Source organism: Gymnogyps californianus, chromosome 1, assembly GCF_018139145.2.
Source record: "Gymnogyps californianus isolate 813 chromosome 1, ASM1813914v2, whole genome shotgun sequence".
NCBI lineage: Eukaryota > Metazoa > Chordata > Aves > Accipitriformes > Cathartidae > Gymnogyps > Gymnogyps californianus.
The window spans coordinates 99,559,335-99,568,131 of NC_059471.1; positions in this window are offsets into that span (position 1 = coordinate 99,559,335).

Consider the following 8,797-nt stretch of genomic DNA (forward strand, 5'->3'; position numbering starts at 1 on the left):
TAACTGGGGTCCTAAATGGAGGCCCCCCCTCCCCAGCAATCCAGCAGCTTTGGCCTCTCCCTCTCCCCGGGGTCCCGGGTTTTCCCACTCCATTGGCTCTTAGGTATTTTGGGACGAGGGGCCAGTAGAGGATTGGTTAGTAAGAGGAGCCATAGCAAGGGGTTTGCACCTGCCCCTGGCCTTATTGTATTAGATTGACAGGGTGGCAGTCCAAAAAAGGCAAAGGAGAGTAGTGCACCAATGAGACAGGGCTGGAGAAATATTTGGGAGAGGGGGAAGGGACAAGTGAGAAGGGAGAAGGGACAGGGAGCAGGCAACTTAGTCCTGGGGTCGATGACAAAGCTGTCGGATAATGTTTAATGTTGCATGGGCACTGTCAGAGCTACCTCCTGCATAAAAGGGCTTGCACCCTCTCCCTGACCACAACAAGGAGGCTTCGGAGTTGTAGCTGCAAATTTTACATTATAAAAGGGGAAGGAGGAAAGGGAGGGCAAGGGGAGCATAGATGCAGAAGTAATTATAGCAGAGATCATATTGAAATAAGCCTCAGTTACAAACGCTCTCAGCTTTAAAGAATTCAGATCAGCATCCACGCTGCAGGGCTCAGGGACTTCTCTGAAATCAGTATGTGTCTGTACACTTCCTAATACTGAGGAGGGTGATTTGGCTGATTCTACGTATCCAGAACCTATTGTTGTATTTTCTCCTTCTTTTTGCATCACCAGTGAAAATTGCCAGGGCACAAGGTGTAAGAGGAGGTCCAGAATACTTGGTAAAAAATACCCATTCTACTGTATTATCCAGGATGCTTTTTTTCCATCTGGTTGTTGCTTTCTACCCCAGAGATGGTCACAATTCAGTGGCTGCCTGCACGTATTTGCTTAAGGAGGTCTCTGAGCATGAAAGGTATTTTAAGAATGTTAAATGGTAACAGATTACTTTCAAATTTTAAGGGCCAACTTTGTTTCTGCTGTAAGTGAGCAACATGCCACTGAGCTCAGTAAAGCTGACCCTATGTCAGAGGTGAAACTGGCCTAGGTTTCAGAAAGTGCTTACACACATTTCAAATTTTAAGATTGAATATAGCAGTGTCCAATCCTGAAAATACTTAAAATGGAATATAATACTTTCTTTCCAGGATTGATTAGGTAGAACTGAATGAACAATAGTAAAGATGCTCTTGAAAGTAAGTTTTTTGTCTGTGCAAACCATTATGTGAAGCTGGAAATGAAGTATTCCATGTATGGAACAGGGATCCTGAAAAACCTCACTGAAAACTAAAAATAACAGTATGTATAGTTTGCACTGTTTACTGTGGCTCACCATCTGTCATTTTTTTCTTCTTTTGAGAGGCAACAGGAGGTCCAGCAAAAAGAAAAGCCTGTTAGAATCAGGTATATTCAGAGTATTTTCCTGTAAAACAAAACAAAAAAAACCACCCACCTTAGTGCAAAAACATAAATTATTGCCAGAAGTTATTACACATGCTTGTTTCTCAGGAGATTTTGTATTTAAGTATAGCCTAGTAAATTCAACAGAAATGACTGGCCATTTGGAACATACCGTTTCCAAATTAATTTATTTGGTTACTAGTGCTCTGAAGAAGTACAAACAAAGGATTCAGTGGCCATTGGCTTCAAAGCATACTGATAAGCCTTGCAAGTATAGCGATACTAATAATTAATACTCAAAGCAGTAAATATTTGCACCATCAAACATCCACAGTCAGGACTGGGACAAAATTGCCAATTAACGCTCTCTCCTGTTCTATTTCACACCTGAAACTCCCACTGAACTACACAGGGGAAAAACAGGATGCGGCCCAAAGCCTCTGCACACCTAGGGCTTGGCAGGTGAGGACTTTAGGGCACGATTCCCATTACGTCCAGCCTTCAAGAAAAATATTGCTCCAGCTGCTTTCATTCCTATGGGGTTTTTCCCCTTTTTCAGCACAAAAATGTTTTGTGTAAACCCAAACCGTGAGTTTGGAGCCTGCAGGGTTTGGCCTGTGCGCTCTCAGGGCGCGCACCATGCCATGCCACACCACACCACTCGACATGACACCACACGAGCTGACACCACACGACCTGAGGTACCTCCATGGCCACCATGAGGCTCCGCGGCCTATAGCTCATGGCGCAGAGGGACCTGCTGCCTGCATACCGCATTGTCAAACTCCCGTTAAGATCCCGGTGGGGTACAGAAATAAGAAGGTGGAAATATATACGCAGACATCTCTGCAGGGTGCGGGGCGAGGGAGGCGGCACGGGCGGGCGAGGCCGCCGCGCCGGCTGCGACTACAGCTCCCAGGGTGCCCCGCGGCCGCCGCCTGTCCCCATGGCAACGGCGACGCGCCTGTCGGCCGAGGAAGCCGGTAATGGCGGCGGCGGCGGGGGAGACGTTCGGGGGCCGGGAGGGGACGGGGTACGCCGGGGTGGGCAGTGGGGCGGAGGCGGGGCGGAAGTGGGGAGGGATGGAGGAGATTTCTTGAGAGGGCAGAGGGGAAGGTGGGCTCCCCTACCTGGGGGTGCCCAGTGGCGAGGGGCTGCTCACCCGCTCTGGGCAAGAAGAGCAGAGCAAGGCGGTGTCAGGCTGGGTGGCAGGGCGTGGGGCTGAGTGCCAGGGCCTCGGGGTGGCTGTCAGGGCCTGGGGCTGGGTGTTGAGGTGCGGAGTTGGCTGTCGAGGCGGGGCGCTGACTGTCAGGGCGGGGGGGGGTGCTCCCAGGGCATCGGGGGGGCTGCAGGGGTTCGAGGCCTCTGAGGCGGTTGGGGAGAGCGGGGTGGCGGTTGGACCGTGCCAGCACCCTGGGGAACCCTGCACTCGTGAAGGTGGTGGGGGAGCTCTGGCTTGTGTGGACCACACTAGGGGCTGTTTGGGGCCCTCGGAGGAGCCCGGAGGCAGGTCTGAGGGCCCTGGATATGCCTTAGCTCCTTCCTGCGTGAGCAGGTGGGCCCTGGCACCCGGCTTGGTTCCCCTGGGGCTCAGGGCTCAGCTGTGAGGCCGAGGGACTGTTGCACCATGCTGGTCTGGGAAGTCAGTGAGTGTTCTCCCATCAGGGCTCCCCCTTCATTTACTTACTCTGTTTTTGCACACAGACTACAATTAATTCTTCCCCGTGACAGTTTTGCAGTTTCTGGATGCTTGAAATGGCATTTTCATCTTTGACAGATAGATTTGGCCCTAATTATTTTTGTTCCTGCATCTCTTCTTTCAACTTACATTCTCCTAGTGTTTGTCCATTTCAGTCCCCCTTCAGCTACTGCTTTTTTTTCTTCATTTCTATAGTAATCTCTTTCATTTCATTTCTCTGTTTCTTGTGCTTCACCTTTTGTTTTTCTGTCTTTTCTTCTCCTTTTCCATTTTATTTACTTCTCAACGTCTGCTCTTGAAGCTGGATGGTGAGTTTCAGCCCACACTTCTCATCAAAACAAATTAAAGCAGTAGTTTTAAGTTTAATTTAAGCTAATTTGATTTAAAGACAATTTGGCCAGAAAGTGTTGACAGTGCCAAATCAAATTTAAACAGAAATACAAATCTATGTACCAAGCTGGCCTTTGCCTAATCCTCATCTTAAAATACAAGTTCTCATCTCTTAGGGGTTATTGCACTGGCTCAAATTTAGTAGGACCCTGGGCACTCCTCAGTCTTCCACAAGGAAGAGTTGTTCATGTAAGGGAATGAAGAGTAATGAAACTGTTTTGATTCAACCTAGAACATTTTGTGCAATCCTAAATTACACTTTTTAATTTTCTTTGGGAGTTAAGTGATTCCCCTCTCCCCTTTAAGAAATTTAATTTAATTTAAAATAAAATGCCACCACAAAGCAAAAATGCCAACAAAGGAGTTAGAATGTTCTAAAAATATCTTCTCATTTCTTTAGTGAAGGCTACTTGTTAAAATCCATCTGAACTGAAATCATTTTAACCCCCCTCAAATTTCTTTTACATAATTGCTATGCCCCTTTTAGACCCCCCCAAATATACAACCTATTCTACTACTGGGTAGAATTCTGCATCTGTAAAACTATGGTCTGAGTAGTCTTCATGTGATATTAAGAAAATGAAACAGATTGTACCATATCCCAAGAAATCATTTTTACCAGAACCACAGTGTTTAAATAATGCTGCCAAGAGTATGAAGTAATCTGTTCTTCTACTCTCCAGTAGCCTCAGTAGGGAAAAAAATTGAGGTATAACAGATATTCACAAAGACATAGAAAATTAGTAAGCATTCTATATTTTATACTAAATATATGTTTTTTAAAAAGCCAAACAATTAGGAGAGTTCGTTTTGTTTGAAAATTGGACTATTGAGAAAAGACAATTCCACAGGAAGCAGCAATGTTACTTAGAACCTGATCAAACAAAATGAGATCATCATCTCATCAGAGAACCACATCTCTGACAGCAACAGTGCATTACAGGTGATATTTTCCAAGCTATATGGGTGCGTAGACATGGAGATAAGTGTCTTGCAGCATTTTCAAAAGCAAACAAATGTGTTGTTAAGTACACTTAGGCTGTGAAGAAATTGTTTTCATTAAAAAAACACTGAAATTTTCCCTAATGTTTCTTCTGAAATTGTGCAGAGACAGTTTTATTACATTATGAGGTTTTATTTAGCAAGCTTTTTTGTTTTTACAAACAAACCTGATTTGAAAATAAATAAAATAAACAACATCCCAAAAGTTTAAGAAAACCTTTATTTCAGCCTCTAAGTCAGATACTCTGTTGTGCAGCTTTAGGTGCTGCTATATCCTCTACCTATGATGTTAATATGGCCGTTAAGGGGTTTTTTTGTCTATTTTAATGCATAAGGTAATTTTGTGGTCTGATTTGTGATCCAATTATTGAAAAATATGACTAAATGATATTTTTATGACATGAATGGAAAGCTAAAAATACTATAAAAACACAGTTAGAAATATCCAGTTTCTAGAGACTTGAACAACAATTTTTTTAATATTGTAAAGCACTTTGTAGGTATTGAGCATAAATACAATTACACTTCTTTTAGATTACATTAATCATGGAGAAAATGTATACATTACAGGAAACAAACTATAGTATCTGTTTACATTTAAATGGTAGTACCTTGTAAATCTTTAGACAATACATGCCAGTATCATAGTAAATTCTGAGATAAAAACTAGTCTATTTCATATTGCAGTTCATTCTGGAAACAAACTTACCTACTTACTGCAGACCACACAATTATTTTAATGTGTTAAAGAGTAATGACTGGATTTTTTAAAGGTAACTTAGTATTTCTTAGCATCCTTTAGCATAGTTGAACACTGTTCGGTATTGTTTATGTTAACTGTGAACAACTCAGTAACATTCTGATTCCTGATAGGTTGTGGAGGTCAACTTTTAAGTCTTCTACCATAACACAGTGGTGAACTCAGATGACTGTTTCCTCCATATTTTAGTGACAGAAGATAATGTCAGAACATGGCACAAAAAGCAGGGATACTAAAGATTCCCCAAAGCACAGAAGTATCAGAAGCAGCAGCTGTAGCAGAGGTAATGATTGTAGGCGATGCAGTAGAGAATACAGAAGTGAAAATTCTCACGCTAACTATTCTGAGGGCTTTGTCAGTGACTTGCTTTGAAACAGCTAGAAGCAGCAAACGTTTAGAAATATCAGGAACTGAAGAGAAGAAAACACAGGAAAAGGAAAAAAAGAAAAAGAAAAAGAAGAAAAAAGGACAGCATATCTTCCCCCAAGATGATAAAAAAGGTACTTTGTTTTCTGGTAGTAGTAAAATGAGACTCTCTTGAGAAATATAGCTGTTCCCTTTCTTTGGGATTTTTTCAGTAATTAGGAAGACAGGGGAAGCAGTTTTTCAGTGAAGAAAAATAATAAATCATGTTTCAAACACTAGGAAGGGGAGGGAAGAGAGGTAGAGATTCCCTATTGTGTTATCCCACAATACTCAGTGATCCAAGAGGCAGGATAATCACCTGAGATGTGGGAGCACCTTTTGAATCCTTATTCCCCAGTTTCAATCTGAGGACTTGAAAATGGCTCTCCCACATATACTGCAATTTCTGGTTTTGACCATGCATCACATCATGAGTCTGAAAAAGCCTTTCCTGAGGAAAATTACTCAAAAATTATATGTCTGCACAAAAGTGTCAGTTTTGACAAAAAAGCCATGTTTTGGCCAGCTTAGTCATGGTGTATCATGTAAAATTAAGTTTGTGCTTCAATAGAATGACCATATAGCACAAATATATTCCCTTTACATCAATGTTAACAGTGAAGAATCTTTTCATGTCTGCATGTTTTCATATCTAGACCCATACTTTCTTAAATCCTACCGTGCCACGTCAAAAAATGAGTGTAAAACCAATGACCCTTTTCCTGCTGAGCTTCAAAATTTAATCTAGATCTACCAAATCTACAAGATGCAAATCAACCAAAAAAAGAGAGAGGAACCACTGATTATCTTCTATTATATGTCTCATGCTGCTGTCAAGAAGTCATACTAGCATGAAACTAGCAGACCAGAAAGAATAACCACATTTTTAAAATCTATTTAGCAGAAGAATCATTACTGGCTACTAGCTGTGTTGGATATTTTAAGTGGTTGTTTTTGCTTGTTCATGGCTACTTGAAATGATTAATTTCCCAGGAACACAACTATAACCTACATTTTCACCCTGTATAGACATGTTTAGATTTTTCAATATTTTTGTCAGCTTTTGCAGGAAGGTATTTTCCCATTTCTTTTACATACTCTCATTCCATTCTGGCAAAATAAAATAGTAATGTAATGGTTGTTCTTATTTTGCAAATATTTGTGTGACAACATTTGTGGTCATATTGTAGTCTTCCTGCAGTGGAATCGTATTACAGAGAACATGCAGGTGTGATGCCTGCATACCTTCCATTTGCTTTGGTTTTTACCTCTGGTGAGTTTTTTTCACAGCACCTGTTAATTTAGCTCACTGCAGAAGGTCTTGAACGTGTCTGACCTCAACTTACTGCTATAATTTCCTCTGTTTACTTGAACCTCCATGATAGTCCTTCTTAATGCATTTAAAACATATGTAAAAAAAAAAAACAAACACCTGCCCTGCCCAAATCACAGTCTTTCCTCCTTTTGATTCCTAATCTCAGATTCTTTCTATCCTCTCCTTTTGCTATCACATTGAATTTGATAGTCTGTTCTCGCCATGTGGCTCTGTATAAGCGAGGTCCTACCAGCTTGCCCCCACTTTCTTTCCTCTATCAGCAGGGCCATCAGAACAAAGACCATCCAGTTTGTATCCTGAAACAGTGGAGTGGATCAGGTATTTCAGGAATAAGACCAAAGGACAGACAGAACTGTACAACTGACCCCCTTCATACTTTCCTCTAACTTGATGCCTCGCACACCAGGCACATGGGTGTCAGGCCCAGGCCTGACTCCAGGCCCTGTCGTGGGAAGGGGAGGAGCAGAGCTGGGCTGAAGCTGTGGAGAACAGGAAGGCTGGTGCGGCTGCTGCCAGCGGGGAAGGAGAGAGCGAGCAATAGGTGCTGCTGCTGCAGGGAAGAGCCTTTTCCCTGCTGAAACCACTGCCCCACGCATCTCTGTCTTCCTAGATAACACTCTTTCCATAGCTTTCCACTGTTGTGGCTTAGGTCAGGGAAGCAGCGAGGCCATGGCGTGGTGGTGCCCTAGGCAGTGTCCTGCTTTACTTTTCCTACCACTGATTTGATGTTGCTTCCCATCTGCAATGGGGTGTTCTGGTTGGGGCCTGCTCCTGTAAAGAGTTTGTGTGCAGAACACCCACTGGATTCAACAGAAGTGCTTGAAAAGATCTGTCCTTTTCCTCTGGTGTTTTTTAGGTTAGGACCTTGCCTATTTTATCCATAAAATGTTACGTGATCTATAAATTATTATAATAAACTTCTAGCAAAATACTGCCTGAAATGTATTGAGAGCTATAGTGAAATTGAATACATGCCTGATAAATGGGAACACTCTCAGATTTACAGTCTTGACTATTGTCCTGGTTTTAGCTGGGATAGAGTTAATTTTCTTCTTAGTAGCTGGTACAGTGTAGTTTGGACTTAGTATGAGAATAATGTTGATAACATGCTGATGTTTTAGTTGTTGCTAACTAGTGCTTAGCCTAAGTTAAGGACTTTTCAGTTTCCCATGCTCTGCCAGCAAGCAGGTGTGCAAGAAGCTGGGAGGGAGCATAGCCGGGGCAGCTGACCTGAACTAGCCAAAGGGATATTCCATACCATAGAATGTCATGCCCAGTATATAAATGGGGGGGAGTTGGCCGGGAGGGGCGGATCGCTGCTCAGGCATCGGTCAGCGGGTGGTGAGCAATTGCATTATGCATCACTTGTCTTCTTGGGTTTTATTTATCTCTTTTTTGTTGTTGTTGTATTTAATTAAAATTATTATTATATTTTTATTATTATTGGCTAGTATTATATTTTATTTTACTTTAGTTATTAAACTGCTCTTATCTCAACCCATGAGTTTTACTTTTTTTTCCCTGATTCTCCTCCCCATCCCACTGGGAGGGGGAAGGGGGGAGGGGGAGCGGCTGCTTGGTGCTTAGTTGCTGGCTGAGGTTAAACCATGACAACTATTTTCAAATACTAATTATGTTTCAGGAAAGGAAAATGAGAATAATTCACTCAGAATGCTGGCCATAAAGAAAGACAAATGGCAGTAATACACTTAGAATGCTAGCCCATAAAGATTTTTTTCAATTGCTGTATAGAAACAGTGTACACAACTGCATAACTGTTCTATACTAATAAGCATGTAAGATTTAAAAATGTA